General features: G+C 47.1%; 1 long non-coding RNA gene and 2 other non-coding genes across 4 annotated transcripts; all 3 read right to left on the reverse strand.

The window, feature by feature from the left end:
- Nucleotides 1-3080: 3080 nt before the first annotated feature.
- Nucleotides 3081-3162, reverse strand: TRNAL-AAG (transfer RNA leucine (anticodon AAG)). Its single transcript has one exon. It is a non-coding gene; the product is annotated as a tRNA-Leu (tRNA).
- Nucleotides 3163-6276: 3114 nt separating this feature from the next.
- LOC129520537 (uncharacterized) lies at nucleotides 6277-17240 on the reverse strand. 2 transcript variants are annotated; one of them, XR_008666628.1, is made up of 5 exons: nucleotides 16956-17240; nucleotides 14086-14135; nucleotides 9155-11161; nucleotides 8273-8475; nucleotides 6277-6750 (listed from the first exon to the last, which is right to left on the reverse strand). It is a non-coding gene; the product is annotated as an uncharacterized LOC129520537 (long non-coding RNA). The 2 variants fall into 2 exon arrangements; XR_008666627.1 differs by having other exon boundaries at nucleotides 6277-8475.
- Nucleotides 8497-8578, reverse strand: TRNAL-UAG (transfer RNA leucine (anticodon UAG)). The gene has a single exon. It is a non-coding gene; the product is annotated as a tRNA-Leu (tRNA).
- Nucleotides 17241-17687: the final 447 nt, after the last annotated feature.

Genomic DNA, 17687 nt, shown 5'->3' on the forward strand with positions numbered 1-17687 from the left:
AATACACAGAGAGGAGAAAGAGAGAGAGGCGGAGAGAGAAGCAGGCTCCATGCAGGGAGCCTGACCTGGGACTCTATCAATCTCGGGTCTCCAGGATCACGCCCTGGGCTGAAGGCAGGCGCTGAACTGCTGAGCCACCCAGGCTGCCCCTTTACACGTATATTTGATTGCTTTGTCTCCAAGTCTCCTCTGTTTCAGATCAATCTCTCTCCACGTCTTTCTCCTCTCTCTTCTCCTTGCTAGTGAGATAAAGGAAATTAATTTAAAGAAATTAAATGATGTGTTTTGGACAATGTTGTATCTTCTTTTTTAGTCTAATGTGTTCTTTTGTTGTAATTTATACTGCTCTTTTATTTCTTGAAAATAGAACCTTAACTGTTAATGCTTGATTAAACTCAGGTTAGAATTTCACAAAAGTACTTCAGAAACAAGCCTATGTCCTTCATGCATTGTATGTCACCTCAAGAGCACATAATCTTTCAATTTTGAATGTTGGTGTTAGCGGGTTCACCCATGGAGAGGCTGATCCCTCCATGGTAAATTCCTTCATCAACTTATGGTTCAATGTGAGCATCATCACAGCTACATCATGATTTCCAATGTTATATTTCTTCTGTACTTACTGGCTAACTTTCCTCTTCGTAGAACTTTTATTCACCAACTAGAACTACTTGGTTATCTTACGCAGAATTTACATACAGTAGGCAGGGATAATGCTTGATTCTTATCCATTAATTGCCAAATTCCAGATTAAATGATTTTCTTCTGAGTTATCCCCACTGGTGATCAATGAGTCGGTTTTTTCTTTCTGCATTTAAGAGATCATTGTATGTTTTTATATTCAATATATTGCAGTAAGATTTCTTTTTGGTCATCAGTTTGTTCCATCATTGGCCAGTGGAAACTTGATGGCTCCTGAGAACTTCTGATTTGGTCCAGTAGTTTGCTCAAATTCTTGCTTTTTTGCCAGCTCTTTGTGTATGTTTCCTGCCCCAAGTATGAAATCAGCCAGTCTTCTAAGAAGCCCTAGTTCTTCTTAATCAGAATGGTTTTTAGAGACCACACTATTGCAATTATTTCATGGAGCAGCGACACTCTTTTCTCTGTCGACTATAGAAAAGGCATATTTATGTGTCTTCTCAGTGGGGGGTCAGCGACACGTACACAGCAGGGTTCTGAGGCCCCACCAGTGAGGCGCCTGCTGTTGATCACATTTTTTGTACCAAACTTTTAGCATGTGAGAGAAATTTAAGCAGCTGGTTTTTTATTTAAAAAACATCAAAGCGTTGGCGGTGGTGGAATTCAGACTCTCAAATCCAAGAGACTGTAGCCCAAACCCTGCGGCGTGGACCTCTCCGCACGTTACCTCACACTTACCCTCTTTGCTTATTTTCACATTTTCTAGTCTAGATGGAGAGTGGTTGAGTTGAGCCTCACCTTTTTTGAGAAAACGGTTCTTGGCACTGTAGAAAGTGAAATCCCTGAAGACCAACCTGCCTCCTAGAGCCAAGCACAATCCCTGGCAAAAAGTAGGCGCCCACTAATTTGTAGAAGACACACATACCTTGATCTACGTCACCTCCTAGGAGCGTTGGAGGGGAGGAAGGGGGGGAAGAGAAATGTCCCCTTCCACTCACCACCCCGCACCCAAATTTCAGCTCTTTACCCCACTTGTTAGCATGATGCCAAGAGACCTAGAAAGAGCCGCGTGGAGGCTCCGAGTAGCGTGAGTGGGGGCGCGCCTTGTGTGTGCCCCGTTGTTGCGGCCAGGACACATTATTTTTATTTGATGATGGGATCATAAAGGGCTTGTGGAAACGGTAATGTCATGCAGATGTGTCTGAGATCCCCGCGGGGAATTTAATCCCGGGCTCGGCCTCGCCGGTTCCCTGCCCTCCAGGTCGGCTGGGGCAGCACAGGCCCTGAACGCCCTCTTCAGACGGGACTTGTGGTTTTTGTGAAGTGAGAATGCTTAAGCAGAAGAGGGAGCGCCGCCAACTCAAAGCCCTAGATCCACAAGTCCGCAGGGAAACTTGAGATTTCTCTTCATCACTTTTAAGGACATGGCACTTCTGCTTCTTGGGACACCACCTTGAAAAGAAGACTCCCCTCGGCCAGAAGGCGCTCTCTCCTTCACAAGGTCTCTGAAGAGACACTCTTAGGACAGGCAGCTCTTCGATGGAACTAGGGTTTCAGTAGACACCAAATTCCACCCACCCGGTCTCCGGAGCCCCCAGACCACACACACAGGTCCAGAAGTTCTTATAGTTCAGGAGGTGAAAATGTCTAATAGGAGTTCAGATTCAGAACTGACACTTTCTCGGGCTCTTTGAGAGCACCCACGTAGGAGCAGTGAGCTCAGGTCCAGATTGGTTGTCAAGGATCCCTGACTGCAGCCTCCAAGAAGTGAAACACCGCCCTCCTGCCATGAGTACTGCCTCCTTGCTGACAGTCTCATTCAGGTCCTCTCCTCCCTTCTCCTTCCAGGTACAGAGGACCTGGGAGAAAGGGGAGATGCTGCATCGAGAGCAGAAATGGGGCTTGGGATTGTGGAGGTAGAAAGGGGAGCGGGGCAGCTAGAGCTATAGGGCCAATGGGGGCCGGAGGACCAAGGAGCCCCCTTGAAACTCTAATATTCGCTGCAAAGGTACAGACCCAAGGGTCTGAGCCCTGTGCTCTTGCCAAAGGAGTTGTGTCTTGAAGTTCGCTCAGACTGGCTGCAAAGCTTCTGTGCTGTTCCATTTATGGGGGGGGGAGGGGAGTAAAACCAAGGAAAAAGCACTTCCTGGTCCTTCTATCAATCCTCCTATCAATCTGCATGTGACAGATACTTCTGGGAACACACATGCCACTGGCAAGTCTTTAAAATTTGTTTCTTCCCAACCCCTAACCTCCTGGTGAGCCTCCTCTACCGGCCAGAAAACAGGTGCTCCCTGCACTTGAGCGTCTGATCTGAAAGCTGGACCTCGACCCTCATGTACTCCCCCACCCTAGACTCAGTCTAGTGCTACCCTATCCAAGCACCGGAGTCATTTTCATCATCTTTTGACCTCAGTTTCTGAGCTGGCAAAACTCCCACTTGGCAGCGGTGGGATTCGAACCCACGCCCCCGAAGAGACTGGAGCCTTAATCCAGCGCCTTAGACCGCTCGGCCACGCTACCACACGCCCTGGCTGCTTCTGCTTATTTACTCTGATGGTGACTTCTTTCCTTCGCATCTCGGGTCTGCCGCACAGACTCCTGTTCTGAAGTCCTGACCCTAAAAGCAAGTGCAGGAAGTGCTCGGAGGACAGCAGGGCCCGTGGCCAAAGCAGGTGTTCTCCGTAGGCTCTGAATTGCTCATCTGGCACCCAGGCCCAGGCCTTAAAGGGGAGTGTTTCCCCAAGAGACTGAGTTTTGGAACAGGGGACTGGGCCTCTGTGAGGGTCGGCTCTGTTTTATCCCTGCTGGCCTTCCCTCGGTCTCGCCACACATTGCTTAGGAAGCCACAGGAAGGTTCAAGCCGGCGAAGGCCACGACATCCCAGGTTGGAGGGACCCTGACGCGTCGGATGGAGCTTGAGGACACCTGCAGGTGCTTGTCCCCTAGGGCGGGCTCTGACCCACTGACCCACCGCCCAAGGACGCCAGGGCACTCTGCAGTCCTTTTGCCAGCTGAGGCAGCGGGCAGCTCGCACGCCTGGCTCTGCGCAGTATTTCTCGGAGGAGGCGAAGCCCTTCTGTGGTTTCCCACCGCAACCGAATCGCTGGAGGTGGCTTCCTGGTGCTGTCAGAGGGAGCGGGACAGCGCCGGACTTTGGGCGTCTCCCAGGTGGCCGGACCCGACCCTGCCTCCCCCCAGCCGGCCCAGGGGATGGGGCCCAGCTCCCGGCGACAGACTTGGCCTGGCCAGCGAACTCCAAGGCCTTCCTCCAGGGCCCACGACACCTGTGCTCCTCGTCTGCAGGAAGACGTGTCAGCAGGAAGTGACAGGAGACGGTCCGCGGCGCCCACTGGCTCCGGTCCCTGCAGCTGCGCCCCCCCCCTCCCCCGCAGGTCGCACAACTGCGGGACACTCTGTCCCCGTTTAAGAGCCTCCCTCATTTGACAGCGGGCACTGTGTCTCAAGAGGCCCCCGGTTCGGTCTGGGCTCTGGCTGGTGCATGGCGGGCCACAGAGGAGTCCTTGTTCCCCCAGAGCAGCCGGCAGTGCAAATGGGGCTGCTCATGAGGTGAGCAGCTTGTCGCCTGCCTGGGGTGTCTAAGCTCAGGCTTCTGTAGCTCCCCAAGTGCAGCCTGCCTAGAGGAGCAGCACCGACGCTATTCCCACAGGCTGTTCCAGTCCTTGTGAGGACATCTCACTGTCCTGCGGGTCACATCCAGCCGGTTGTCCCCGGGTCCATGCCTCGAGGCCTCGGTGGCAGTCACCAAGTGCTGCTTGGTTGCCATCAGCAGACCACAGACCACCGCCCGTGATTGGAAGGGACCAGATCGCAGTGAGGAGCCGCGAACAGGAAGGGCTCTTCCCCTGTCCCTGTAGGTTCCTCCGTTTGCCTTTCAGCCTCGTGTTTCTCTGCGCCTCAAGGTGAACTAGGGCTCCCCGCTCCCTCCCCGCCTCCCGCACACCTGGGGCGAGCTCGGGATTGACCGCCTTAGTTCTAAGAGCAAATGCATCCCTAAAAGACAGCTGAAAATGGGCTTTCCAGGTCAAGATTGCACGGATCTTAAACGGTTCACTTACTCCTCGGAGGCTATCAATATATTTTAAAGTGTTGGTTTTTCCATGACCTTTTAGGCAGTTTATAGAAGAGCTGGGACAGAGAAGCCTCTCGCAACACCACAGCGCTCTTCCTAAAGCCTTGGCCCGGGAATCGGGAAGGCGGTCCCAGGCGGTCCTGGGGGGGAGTCTGCAGCCATTCTCAAAGCCATCTGCACTGGCAATAACCCGCCGGGTTAGGAGAGGCTAGAGGTCGTAGAGGGTATTGGGAAGGATGAATCCGAGGCGGTGAGGAGGGGGCGAGGAGCGTTGTAGCCGGGGCTTCAGCCCAACTCAGACCCGCAGGTGCACTCTGGAAGATCTATGCCCATCTGGGGAGGAGGGGTGGCAAAGCCAGGGGCTTCCTCTTCGAGTGTGAGGCCCTGGGGAGGGTGAGTCGCAGTTACCCGAGCCGAGGGGTAAGTATCTGTTACTTCTTCCTCCTACCAGTTTTGTTGATTGTGGATCAACAAATGAAGGTCTCTCCTAGAAGAACCCAGTAAGAAGCTGTAACTCGGGAGTTAGTGCACCAGGCAGGGTCTAAAACGTGAAATCCAGCCCCCCACCCCAGCTCAACAACTTTAGGGAGTTGAATCCACAATATAAAAAATGACAATGTATCTGAATCCAGGGGGATTTATCCCAGAAAAGCAAAGTTGGTTTAATATTCAAAATCAATGTGATTTATTATTTTAAAAGACTAAAAAGAAAAATCATACGATCTTACTAAAAAATGCAAAGCATTTGACAAAGTCCACATTCATTCCTGACACAAACTCTCAGCAACTTAGGAAAAGAAGGAAACTTCCACAGCTTGGTAAAGGGAAGCTACGAAAAACTTCACACTTAATAATACAAGACTGTTTTCCCTGCAAGATTAGGAGCAAACATGAACATCTGCTTTCATCAGTTTTGTTCAACATTGTACTGGGGATTCTAGCCCAATCAATACATGAAAGGCTATGTAAAACTCCTACAGAATCTACTGAAAGCTATAATAAGTGAATCTAGCAAAGTTGTTGGACACAGATAAATATTAAAATTAATTGCATATATTACTGTTTATACTATATCTACATATGTATAATTGTACCTAGCAACGAACCATCAGAAATTAAAAATTTAAAAAGTAATTCAATTTACAACAGAATCATTAAATATGAAATACTTAGGGAAAAATATGTCCAAGATTTTTTATACACACACAAATGCTGAGATAGATGAAAGAAAACCAGAATATAAGTAAAATCATTTCACATTTGTTAATGAGAAGACTCAATATTCTTAAGATATAAATTACCCCAAAAGTGATTTATAAATTCAATATAATCTTATTCAAAATAACAAGGCTAGGTTTTTAGTTATTTTTTTTAAGATGTGTTTTTTATTTTAAAGCTTATTTATTTTTAGTGATCTCTACAGCCAATTGTTAGGTTTTTTGGTAACTAAATGGAAATAAGACCGCCAAGGCAAGCGAGGGTCCAAGAACAGATTTTATTGCAGGCATCCTCGGGCGAGGTTCCACGACTCACGGAGGGGAAGAGTGAGTCGGGGAAGTCGCGCCAAGACAAGGTGGCAGGGGGTTTACGTAACGTTGTAAGGCAGAACGGTTTCCTATTGGTCGGCTCATATGCAAAGGAAGGATTGCAATCCAACCAGTCAGAGTGACCCTCCCCATGCAAAGGAAGGATTGCAATTCGGTCAGTCAAAGGTGACTTCCTCCTCTGGGGTTTGAAGGGCATTGGGTCCGGTTGGGTAAGTCCAAAGGAGAGGTCTAAGGGTCTGCGTCAAGCTGTCAGCAGGTCATTGGTCCATTGGCGTCCCAGGTGGAGGTGGTGACAGGAACCTCAGCCATTTGGGGTATCCGCCATCTTGAGGAGTTTCTCTTCCCGCCTGGCCCCAACACCAATGTGGGGCTTGAACTCACAATCTCAATGTCAAGAGTCACATGCCTTCCAACGGAGCCAGCCAGGCACCTCTGGCTTTGTTTTGTTTTTAGAAACAGACCAGCTGATTCCTAAATTCACATGAAAATTCAGACATAGCATGCTCAAAACAACTTTTAAAAGAATAATAAAGTTAGAGCAAACTCACTCTGCCTGACATCAAGATGTATAAAAGCTACTATAATCAAGACTGTAGTATCGAAAAAAAAGACTGCAGTATTGGCATTAAAATTAAAAAAAAAAGACCTATAGAACAGGAATACAGAGATAGAACCACACATATATTACCAATTGATGGTTGACAAAGTTTTAAAGGCAATTCAGTAGAGAAAGGTAGCCGTTTTAAATTTATTTTTATTGTTTTTAATTTTAATTCCAGTATAGTTAACATACAGCATTATATTAGTTTCAAGTGTACAATATAGTATTCAACAATTCTATACGTTACTGAGTGGTCATGATAAATGTACTTTAGAAATGTAGTCTGTCAACAAAAAAAAGTCAAAAAATAATTTTGATCCTTACTTCATGCCACATAAAAAAATTAACTCAAAATGGATCACAAACCAAAACTACAAAATATTTAGAATGAAATCTTTGTCACCTTGTATCACGGAAAGATTTTTTTTTTTTAGATGCAACACCAAAAGCATGATCCATAAAAGAAAAATGTGATTAGTTGTACTTCATCAAAATTTGAAAACTTTGACCTTCAAAAGGCACTGTTGAGGAGACACACCACACAGTGGGACATATTAGTTGTACCCTGAGAACTTAAGGATGATTTTTGCCTCCTAGGGAACATTGAGAATGTCTGGAGATATTTTCAGTTGTCATAACTGGTACAGTATTACTGGTACCCAGTGGGTAAAGGCCAGTGATGCTAAAAACATCCCAAATATGCAGGGCCCTGGACTCCCACAGTTAAGAAGTATCCAGTTCAAAACTGTTGAGGTTGACTAGAGTAAGAAGCCACATTTAGGGCCCAGGCCAGTTAGGGCCCAACACCAGCCACTGACATGAGCCTGTAACTCCTTCCCGAAGCCTTGAGAAGCCCGGGTGCCTGGGTTCATATCTGTATGTAATATGCATAGGGATTTGGTGTCCATGTCTCCCAGTTACGCCCAGCACACCCTCTGGGAACATTGCCTTAAAGCCAGAAGGCGCGAGCCCTCCTTAGGGAGTCGATCCTGGGATCCTGACCTCCAGCCCATCCCGAGACTCTGGGCGCCCCTTGGGAGTTGGGTGCTGTCCTTCGCTGGGCAGCCTGCTGCTGGAGGCCCGTCCCTGAGCTGCTGAGCAGCTACCTCCCTCAGTCTCCTGCTGGACATGTCTTGGCCGCCCCGGAGGACGGACTGATGGACAGACTGACGACAGAGGGGCGAGGGTACCCCAGGAGTGCCCAGCCCAGGAGCAAGTGCAGGTACACCTTATGGGCAACCCCCTAGGGGCCGCGAGGCAGAGCCAGGGACTGCAGGGACACCTGGAGCTCAGCGTGCATCTGTCCGAGGTCGGTCCTGTGGCTCTGAGTGGGACCGCCAAGAACCGCCCCCAAGTCTCACTTCCAGGGGCCCCTCCAGGGCCTCACCTTACCCTTTCCGCTCTTCCAGGTCACGTCAAGCGTCCAAGACCCGCTCTTCTCTCCGGATTGCCCCGGGCTGCTCGCCTTCCCTTGGGAGCAGAGCAGGGATGGCGGAGCCGGAGGGAACCTGAGTCACTGGTTCAGAAGGCGCATCTCAGATGCCGGGTTTTGAGATTTGGCCGAGTCCCTCTCTAGAGACGAAGGCTGTGACCACCTAGGATCGGAAGCAAAACCCTGGCAGCGGTGGGATTCGAACCCACGCCCCCGAAGGGACTGGAGCCTAAATCCAGCGCCTTAGACCGCTCGGCCACGCTACCGACGCGGCGTGGGTCCGCCTACACAGGTACATACCACCACCCCCGCCCGGGGACCGGGGACCGGGGACCGGGGACCGGGGACCGGGTCCCGCCCTGAACTCCTCCCCTCGCCCGCCCGCAGGCCGCAGGCCACAGTCCCGGCAGACCACCCGCTGCGGAGGCGGGGCCCTCGGGATCTGGAGGGACGAGCGCGGGGTCAGGGGTCGCCTCAGTTTCCCCGGGCGCCCAAGACGCGCTTATAAACGGTTTACTGCGCGGAGGCAGGGGCCGCTTCGGACCCGGATGGCGCGGGGTGAAGAAGTCGTGGGGTCTTCAGCAAGCCTGGGACGGAGCCCACCCCCCAGCGCCCCCGCCCCCGCCCGCGCCGTGCCCCCCTTGAGAGCAGCGCCCAGGGAAGCTGTGTGCTCAGCGTGGTAGCCGCGGGAATAGATGGGAAACCTTAATTATAAGTGAGGGAGCAAAGCCTGGCAAAATAGCGAAGCCTGATGTTAAGGACCTTCACCCCATACTGGAGAATGTAGTGGCCACTTTGCTCCCCTTGGGACGCCCATAGCACTTCAACCTGAGGATGCCCACCTCTGGGGACCCTGGAAGTCTCAAATGAGCCACACAGAATGGATTCCGCTGGTGCCGTCTTCTGAGGTCTCTGGCCGTGTTTATCCGTCCTGCCAGACAGACAGAATGACCAGCAAATACGCAGGAGAAACCCGGAGGTATGCTTGCCGCCTTGCCCTCTCCTGGATCATTCGGAAAGCTCTGTATGTGCCCCAAATAATCACCCGAGGCCCCCCAGGAACCTCGCTGCTAAGGATCTTTCTCATCTGTTGGGAGACTTCAGCCTGGGAAGCCTGAGGTCCCAGAATAATGCACCTGCAAGATATCAGCCCAAGAATAGGGCATCCCATCCACCACTGTGTGGCTTCTTTCTTGTTCGACTTTCAAAAGTAGAATATTTTGTCTCCCAATTCAAAGACTTAACATAAATCTCTGTAGGACTATGGCGGTAGAGATCGTGCAAGTGTGCTCAGTATTCAGGGAAAACAACCAACTTATAAATACAGTTTATATTTACTATCTATTTCACTTGATTTTCTAAGTCCAAGTGTTTTGTGTTTTTTTTTGTTGTTGTTGTTCTTTTTTTTTTATTTTTTATCATGACTGCTGTATGGGCTTAGACACAGTGGAGCCCATACCCCTGGCAGTAGTGTGCGGTACCTGTACTCTCCTTTGATCCTTTGTAAGAGACCCAAGGATGTCTACCAGGATATCCTACTGTCCCCCACTCTGTCAACTCATCTACCCAAAGACGCACAGTAAAATTTATGCAAAATTTCTTTAGGAATCTATTCACTTACCTCACAAACAGGTATTGGTTACTTACTATGTTGATTAAATCTTTTATGTCCTTACTTATTTTTTTGTCTACTTGTTGAACACTTACTGAGAGAAGATTGTTAAAATATCCAATGATGATTGTGGAAAAAAAAGAAAAAAGAAATATCCAATGAAAAAATGATGGTGTATTTTTCTATTTCTTCTCTTAGTTCTGCCAACTTTTGCCTCTTATGTATCTCTTCTTACAATATTCCTTATATTTTGTTTTTTTTTTAATCTTCTAAAACATATCTTTTTATCCTTACATCTTACAACAAGCTGTGTTATTAGATACATAGAAGTTCAGGAATATTGTGGGATTTTTAAAAAAGATTTTATTTATTTATTCATGAAAGACACAGAGAAGCAGAGACACAGGTGGAAGGAGAAGCAGGTTCCCTGCGGGGAGCCTGATGTGGGACTGGATCCCGGGTCTCCAGGATAGAACCTGAGCTGAAGGTAGACACTCAACCCCTGAGCCACCCAGGTGCCTCTATTGTGGGGGTTTTCAAGTAAAATTATTTGTTAGGGCAGTTTCAGGTTCATAGCAAAATTGAGTAGAAGGTACATAGAGTTCCCATATACCTCCTGCCCCTATACATGCACAGCTTCCTCCTCTATTAACAGCCCACACCAGTATTTGTTACAAAAGATGAACCAACACTGACACATCATTCTCACCCCAAATTATGGTTTACATTAGGGACTCTTGTGGTTTCATGTGAATTTTAGGATTGTTTCTATCTCTGTAAAGAATGATATTGGGATTTTGATAGGGATTGCCTTGAGTCTGTAGATCACCTTGGGTAGTTTGGATATTTTAACAATTTGAATTCTTCTGATCCATGGACATCGAATGTCTATTTATCTGTGTCTTATTTAGTTTCCTTCATTAGTATAAGTCTTTCACTTCTTTATTTAGGTGTGTGCATATATAACATCTATAAATAACAATTTCCTGTAACTTGAAGAGTTGGTTCTCTTTTATCACAAAGAATACTTCTGTTTCCTCTTTCCTCGTGGCAGCACATCAAGTATTCGAGCATGGTGATGATGCCCCTCAAGTTTTCTCTTTTGCGTATCTAAGGTCTTCAGTTTCATTAAACCCTCTCCCTCTAAGGAGCTAGCCAACCCACGGGCCCATGGGTCTTCTGCATTCCTGGTGGTTCATCTCGGCATATGCCTGAGAGCAGAGCTTACAAAATGATCCTGTTAGAAAAAAAAGGTGGACAGCTGTGAGCTGTGTAAGCAGGAAGAAATCAAAGTCAAGAGGACAATAGTGGAAGGTCTGAACAGAGGTAGCAGGAGACCAAAGTGATCTTTAGGTGACATTTAATGGGGCTATGGAAAGCAAAATAATTTGGCAATAATTCCTGGGCACTAGGCCCATGTTTGTAGGGTAGGGCTTGACTTTTCAATTCTTAAAAGATTTCCTTTAGGACACAAGCAGTCACCTTTCGCAGAAAGTCGGCTGAAACCCTTCCCCAGCCTGGTGATGGACCCAGTGGCTCAAGGATAAGCTATGCCATAAACACTGCTGTCCTCTTCTTCTGGCCGAGCTAAGGATATATGCCCTGTTTCCCTACTTTGTGTCTAGGATACTGCAAGGTTTGAATCTCCTAATAGATGGGACAGAGCAGTCCTACAAAGTTGTCAGATCCAAAATGGGGGTTGGGGAGCACTCATGAAATGCAGAAATGAGGTCTTGGGGAGTCACTATTGCTTTTAGTAAGTGTCACAAGTTTGGATCTTAAGGAGTTGAACCCTGGCCCTCTGGTTGCCCAAAGTGAGAATCATATGTGATGTGAATCATATCATGAGCCAAAGGCCTGACCCGATGGCTTAGAGGTTTAGCGCCGCCTTCAGCCCAGGGCCTGATCCTGGAGACCCAGAATCCAGTCCCATGTGGGGCTCTCTGCATGCAGCCTGCTTCTCCCTCTGCCTCGGTCTCTGCCTCTCTCTCTCTAGCTGTGTCTCTATGAATAAATACATAAAATCTTAAAAAACAAAAACAAACAAACAAACAAAAAAACAAAGGCCTGACCGGCACATCCTTTAAAGGACATGCTTGCCACCCATCCCGGGCTGTTTCTGGGAAGTCTTGTGATGTTCTTTGCTACACTTTTATTACTCGGATCCTTTTATTACCCAGTTTTGGTTTCCTTGCCCTCTGTTGAAAACATGAAATCTCTTGCTCAAATCCCACAATTAAGCTCAACTGGTTTGGGACTGAAGGTCATTCTGCCCAGGCCTTACAAAATCAGACTCTGTAGAAGCTGAATTCAAGAAATCTCCCCTTAGCATCCCCTTAGTCTACTACTTGCCAAGACCTGAAAGCATCCAGAGGCAGCTCCGGTCACATCCAGTGCTGCTCAGGTCTGCAAAAAAGCCCAAAGGTGGGCGGCACTGGCCACCCACTTAGCAAGACGGAATGAGGCTTCTCTCAGCAGAAAGTCTGTTTCCTTGGGCATCTGAAACCCTGCACTGGCTCAGGAAAGGAGGTCTGACATTTTCCGGAAACCTGCCCCAGCAGGGCTGAATGCACGTGCCATGTCAAACTGATTCTCCCTGGGGTTTGGTGGAGAACATTGCCTTAGAGAGTCTCATGCTCAATAGGTAACCATATGTTTATGTTCCAGTAACTTCTTTCCTTTTCTGTAAGGACACTCTGTGGGCTGGTATCTGGTACACCATTTAGTGACCATATACCTATGAGAATTGGCACCAGTTGAATTCAGACTGGTTTCCTGGAATTTACACCTAAACTGGATGAGAGCTGGAGAGCTGTTGGAGATGTTTAGTGCTTCTTTAACCAAGAATTCCAGGAAGAGGAAATTAAAAGGTTCCATGGCATTCCAGACTTCTGTGGGTTGTAATCTCCCTTTTCCCCCCTCTACACATATGTCTGTATTTGTTTGCTCTCCATCTTGAGTACTTATTAATATCCTGATATGTGCTGATCACTTTGTTATGTATTTGGAGACTCAGAAGTATGAATCGTATAACCTTCCCCTCCAGGAGCTAAGAAATAAGCTGAGGACACTACACTAATGCATAGGATTTTTTAAACAAAATAGACTTAGTAGTCTATAGCTAAGTGCACTAAAATTTCCTTCCTTTTTTTCTTTGCCTTCTCATTTGTTCTTTGTGCCTTTTGTAGCATTTTTAAAAAGATGGATATAGGTAGGGTACTAGGTTGGCTAGGTTGGTGGGACATGTGACTCTTGATCTCAAGGCTGCAAGTTCAAGCCCCATATTTTTTTTAAAAGGTGGGCAAAATAAATAAATAAATAAAAATTAAAAAGGTGGGCATTTGAATAGATAGAAAACCACAATTCAGAAGCAATTCTAGAAGATTAAAAAATAAAATTAAAATGTGCATTATCTTCTGACAATCTTTCATGTAAAATGGAGGAATATGGAAAGGAGAACAGAACAGTTTGATGTTTTCATAGACAGTTGAATATATATTGAAGGGGTAACGTCAGTTTGGATGCTTACTTCTTTTTTTTTTTAAGATTTATTTATTTATGATAGACAGAGAGAGAGAGAGAGAGAGGCAGAGACACAGGAGGAGGGAGAAGCAGGCTCCATGCCGGGAGCCCGATGTGGGACTCGATCCTGGGATTTGATCCTGGGATTCGATCCCGGGACTCCAGGATTTCACCCTGGGCCAAAGGCAGGTGCCAAACCGCTGAGCCACCCAGGGATCCCCCTGGATGCTTACTTCTAGGTGCCACAGGTCACCTCCATTATATCTGTCCTGTTCGGTACCTTGAGAGTGGAAGTCAAGAGGAAGGATGGCAATGATAGAAATAAGTATCATGAATTTTGGAGGAGAGTAGCGGTGAAATCTACTTGGTAAACAGCAAAGGCATTGTGAATGAGAAGAGCATTGTGATGGTCTTTCCACGATAGATAGTGTTTGACAGGTATGGTGAAAAGGGAGATCATCCTAGGTGAAGAAATAATAAGCAAACGATCACAACTGGAAAAGGTGTGAGTTCTCTTTGGGGGGTTAAAAGTGGATCAAGTTGACTGGAAAAAGATCTGTTGGCAATATACAGCTGTTATTTGATAAATGTTAATCTAAATACTAGAAGATAAAAGCTGTAAGGTAGAGAGGCACATACCGAGAGAACTTCAGCGTAGTTGAGACTCTTTCTGTTGAAAACAATTGTTGCTAAAATAAAACAAGAGGATTTCTGTGATAATCCAAGAAAATGTCATAGGTTCCAAGAGTAAAACACACTGAGGCCTCTGGAGTGAGCCATAGCTAGGGACTTAGGTGTCCAGACTCCCTTTCTCACTGTCACCTCTCCTTGTGTGTTGGCATGCTCTTTCTAGGGCAATGCTTTCTCCACTTCTCAGTTCGTGCGATGGAACATGATTGACGTTACAGCTCCTACAACTCCAACTTTCTTTCTAGTAATTGTGGGCTAATTGATTTGGACCAAACTCCTTGAAGAAAAATGGTAAAAATGTTGGATAAGATCCTACCAAATCTCCTTAAAAGCATCAAAGTACTACGATGGCAGTAAGCCACTACTAGGCCAGAATCCAAGCAAAAGATGGAATCTGATGGAATCTGGTAAGGGAAGCACTGACCTTTGTAGCTCTGAAGACACTTGCTAATTACTTCAAAATTGGGCTATAGTTTTGGCAGCCTTTTCTGATGGGCGACATAAGAGAAAGGTGTCAAGACCCAGCACCTACCCAAAATGTTAAATCTAGTAGGACAGTCTCCCAAAATATTAAGTCTAATATTAATTTGGTATTAATATTAAAGAGCCATTCCCATAGATAAAGATGAAGAGGAAATAAATCTACCTCTATCCTCCCCCTTCCAATAGTTGTTATGGAGCTCAGCAGAAATCAGCTGAGCTTAGCAAGGAAAACTAGAAAGAATGAGCTTTCAACTTTTCCTGAGAGGCTGTAACCACAAATCTCCATTCTCCCTGATTTGTAGCTTGGGTTTAACATCATCTTGAAGGCTCAGGAAATGTCTGGCCATTAAGTTTGTTAAAGATCCTTTTGGGTTGATAGTGCTCCAGATGCCTGAGAGAAACTAAAGCTATATATATATACATATTTTTTTTTCAGGAAGTCACCTTCATCTTGGCCTCAAAAATTCACTGCATATAATTTTGCCAGGGTATTGAGCAGTGCACATTCAAAGACGATCAATCACACAAGGAAACAAAGTGACATGAGTAAGAAGAATCAACTAGAACAGTAGACAGAATAATTTTGGGATTATCAGTTATACCTATTCAAATGAATATAATTACTGTATTTAAAGATATGGAAGACAAGCTGGTAAACATCTGCAAGGAATAGGAAATTCAAAAATTTGACTTAACTCTTGGTATTATAAACTAGTACAGCCACTATAGCACACAGTGTGGAGGATCCTCAAAAAGTTAAAAAAACAGAACTACCATATGATCCAGCAATTCCACTTCTGGGAATATATCAAAGGAAACAAAAGCACTAAATTAAAAAGATACCTACACCCACATATCCATGGCCGCATTATTTACAATAGCCAAGATATGAAAACAACCCAAGTGTCCACTCATGAGTGGATCCAGAAGTTGTGGGGTGTGTGTGTGTGTGTGTATGTAACGGAATATTATTTAGCCACAAAAATAAGGAAATCTTGCCATGTGGGACAACATGGATGGCACCTGAGGGCATTATGCTACGTGAAATAAGTCAGAGAAGGACAAACACTGTATGATCTCACTTATGTGGGGAATCTAAAAACCAAAACCAAAACCAAAAAGAAAAAAATGCCCAAATCATAGAAAAACAGATCAGATTTGCAGGTACCAGAGGCAGGGGGTGGGGAAAGGTACAAACTACTAATTACAAGATAAATAAGAACTTAAGAACATGTCATGGACAGCATGATGACGACGGTTAACACTGCTGTATAATATACATGAAAATTGTTCGAAGAGGCTAAATCCTAAGAGTTCTCATCACAAGGAAAAATGTTTTTCTTTTTTTGCTTTCTCTTTTTATTACATGTGACAGTGGATGCTTTAGTTAGCTATGACAGTGGTCATTTCACAATACACAGAAGTCAAACCATTATGCTATAGACCTTAAACTTATATAGTGATGTATGTCACTCATATCTCAATAAAACTGGAAAAAATGTTGGCTTCATGGTTTTGAAAAAGAATCAGATAGAACTTCTGGAATTGAAAATTACAGTTTACTCAAAATACATTGACTCTGGGTGGATTTAACAGCTGATTAAACACAGCGGTGGAGAGCACTAGTGGATTAAGAATATGTTATTCAGAACGTAACATGGAGAGACAAAAAGAAAATATGGAAGGGAAGGTAAAATAAATGAAGGACAAGGTGTGAAAGTTTAACTCCAGTTTCATAAATGGAGAAAGAAAAATAGAGTAAAACAACATACGAAAAGCTGACCGGGAATTTTCCAGACCTGAAGAAAGATAACAATCTACAGACAAGAAATCCCATATCTTGCCATTGGAAAAACATGGGATTTCTACATGTATCCTTGACTCCTGTTTTGTACAGCTAAATTGAAATCTTCCCTGGATAAGTCTGATTGCTGGAACCTAGGTCACATGTCCGCTGCCAGCTGCCAGCTGCGAAGCAAATTTTCTGGGACAGACTTACTTGTTATATGTGAAATTGCCAAATATAAGGATTAGTCAAAAAAAAAAACATTAGTCAAAAAAACATTAGTCAAAAAAAAAAACAAAAAACAAAAAAACCAAACCCCCCTCCTTTTCTCATCCCCCCTTCCCTCCCCCTCTCTCTCCTCCTCCCTCTCTCCCCCCTCCCTCCCTCTTCCCTTTCTCCTCCCTTCCCTCCGTCCTTCTCCCCTCCGTCCCCCTCCCTCCTCCTCCCCTTCCTCTCCTCCCTCTCTCCCCCTACCTCCCCCCTTTTCCCATCCCCTCCACCCTCCCCATCCCTCCCCTCTCCCCCTCCCTCCCAGTTCCATAAATGCCACCTCTCGCAGTCCTGTGTCCCAGCGTGGGCGCCGCGGCCGGTCCCCGGTGCTCCTTCGGCTCCCCTTTCACTTCCCTTCAAGCCCCTCGGCGCATCCACGCCTGCTGAGTTCCATTCTCAGTTTTCCGGAGGCTGTAACTTGGGTCCAGAAATCTCAGTGTCCTGCTGCCATGACGTTTTACCTCCCCTTGGTTCCGGGAGGGCGGACATCTGGCCCAGCTGCGGTTTCCTTAAATGCCTCAGTTTCCCTTTCGGACTTGGCTCGGACATTTGCCCCCCCCCCCCCCCGCCCTCGAGGTCACTAAGCTCCCAGGCCCGGGTGTTAGAGTCCCCCCAGCGGCAGGACCGCTACCTGCAGGACCGCCTGTGCCCCGCCCGCTCCCGGCGAGGCTCCGCGCCTCCACCCTCACGCCGGCGCAGCTCAATCCCACTGTTGTGTTTCCTAAGGACCGACGTTCTTGCGCCCGAGCTCCCATAGGGCCCCCGGGTTAAAGACGCCATCTGAGGCCTCGCTCTTGGTGCTCCGTGCCCGCTGCCTCCCGCACACCTGGGCGGAGCCGACCTGACCCGGGCTCGCTGGGCAGAGGCTCGCTCGAGCGGCCCCGAGCGGCTCCCGCAGGTCGGCGGCTGCGCGGCGTGGGGAGCCCGCGGGAGCCCCCGTGTCAGCTGGGCGCCCTGCGGGGCCGCGTCCTCCGCGCCAGGGTCCCCTGCGGCCCGGGCAGGAGGGGGCGCC

Source organism: Nyctereutes procyonoides, unplaced genomic scaffold (genome assembly GCF_905146905.1).
Source record: "Nyctereutes procyonoides isolate TBG_1078 unplaced genomic scaffold, NYPRO_anot_genome, whole genome shotgun sequence".
Taxonomy (NCBI): domain Eukaryota; kingdom Metazoa; phylum Chordata; class Mammalia; order Carnivora; family Canidae; genus Nyctereutes; species Nyctereutes procyonoides.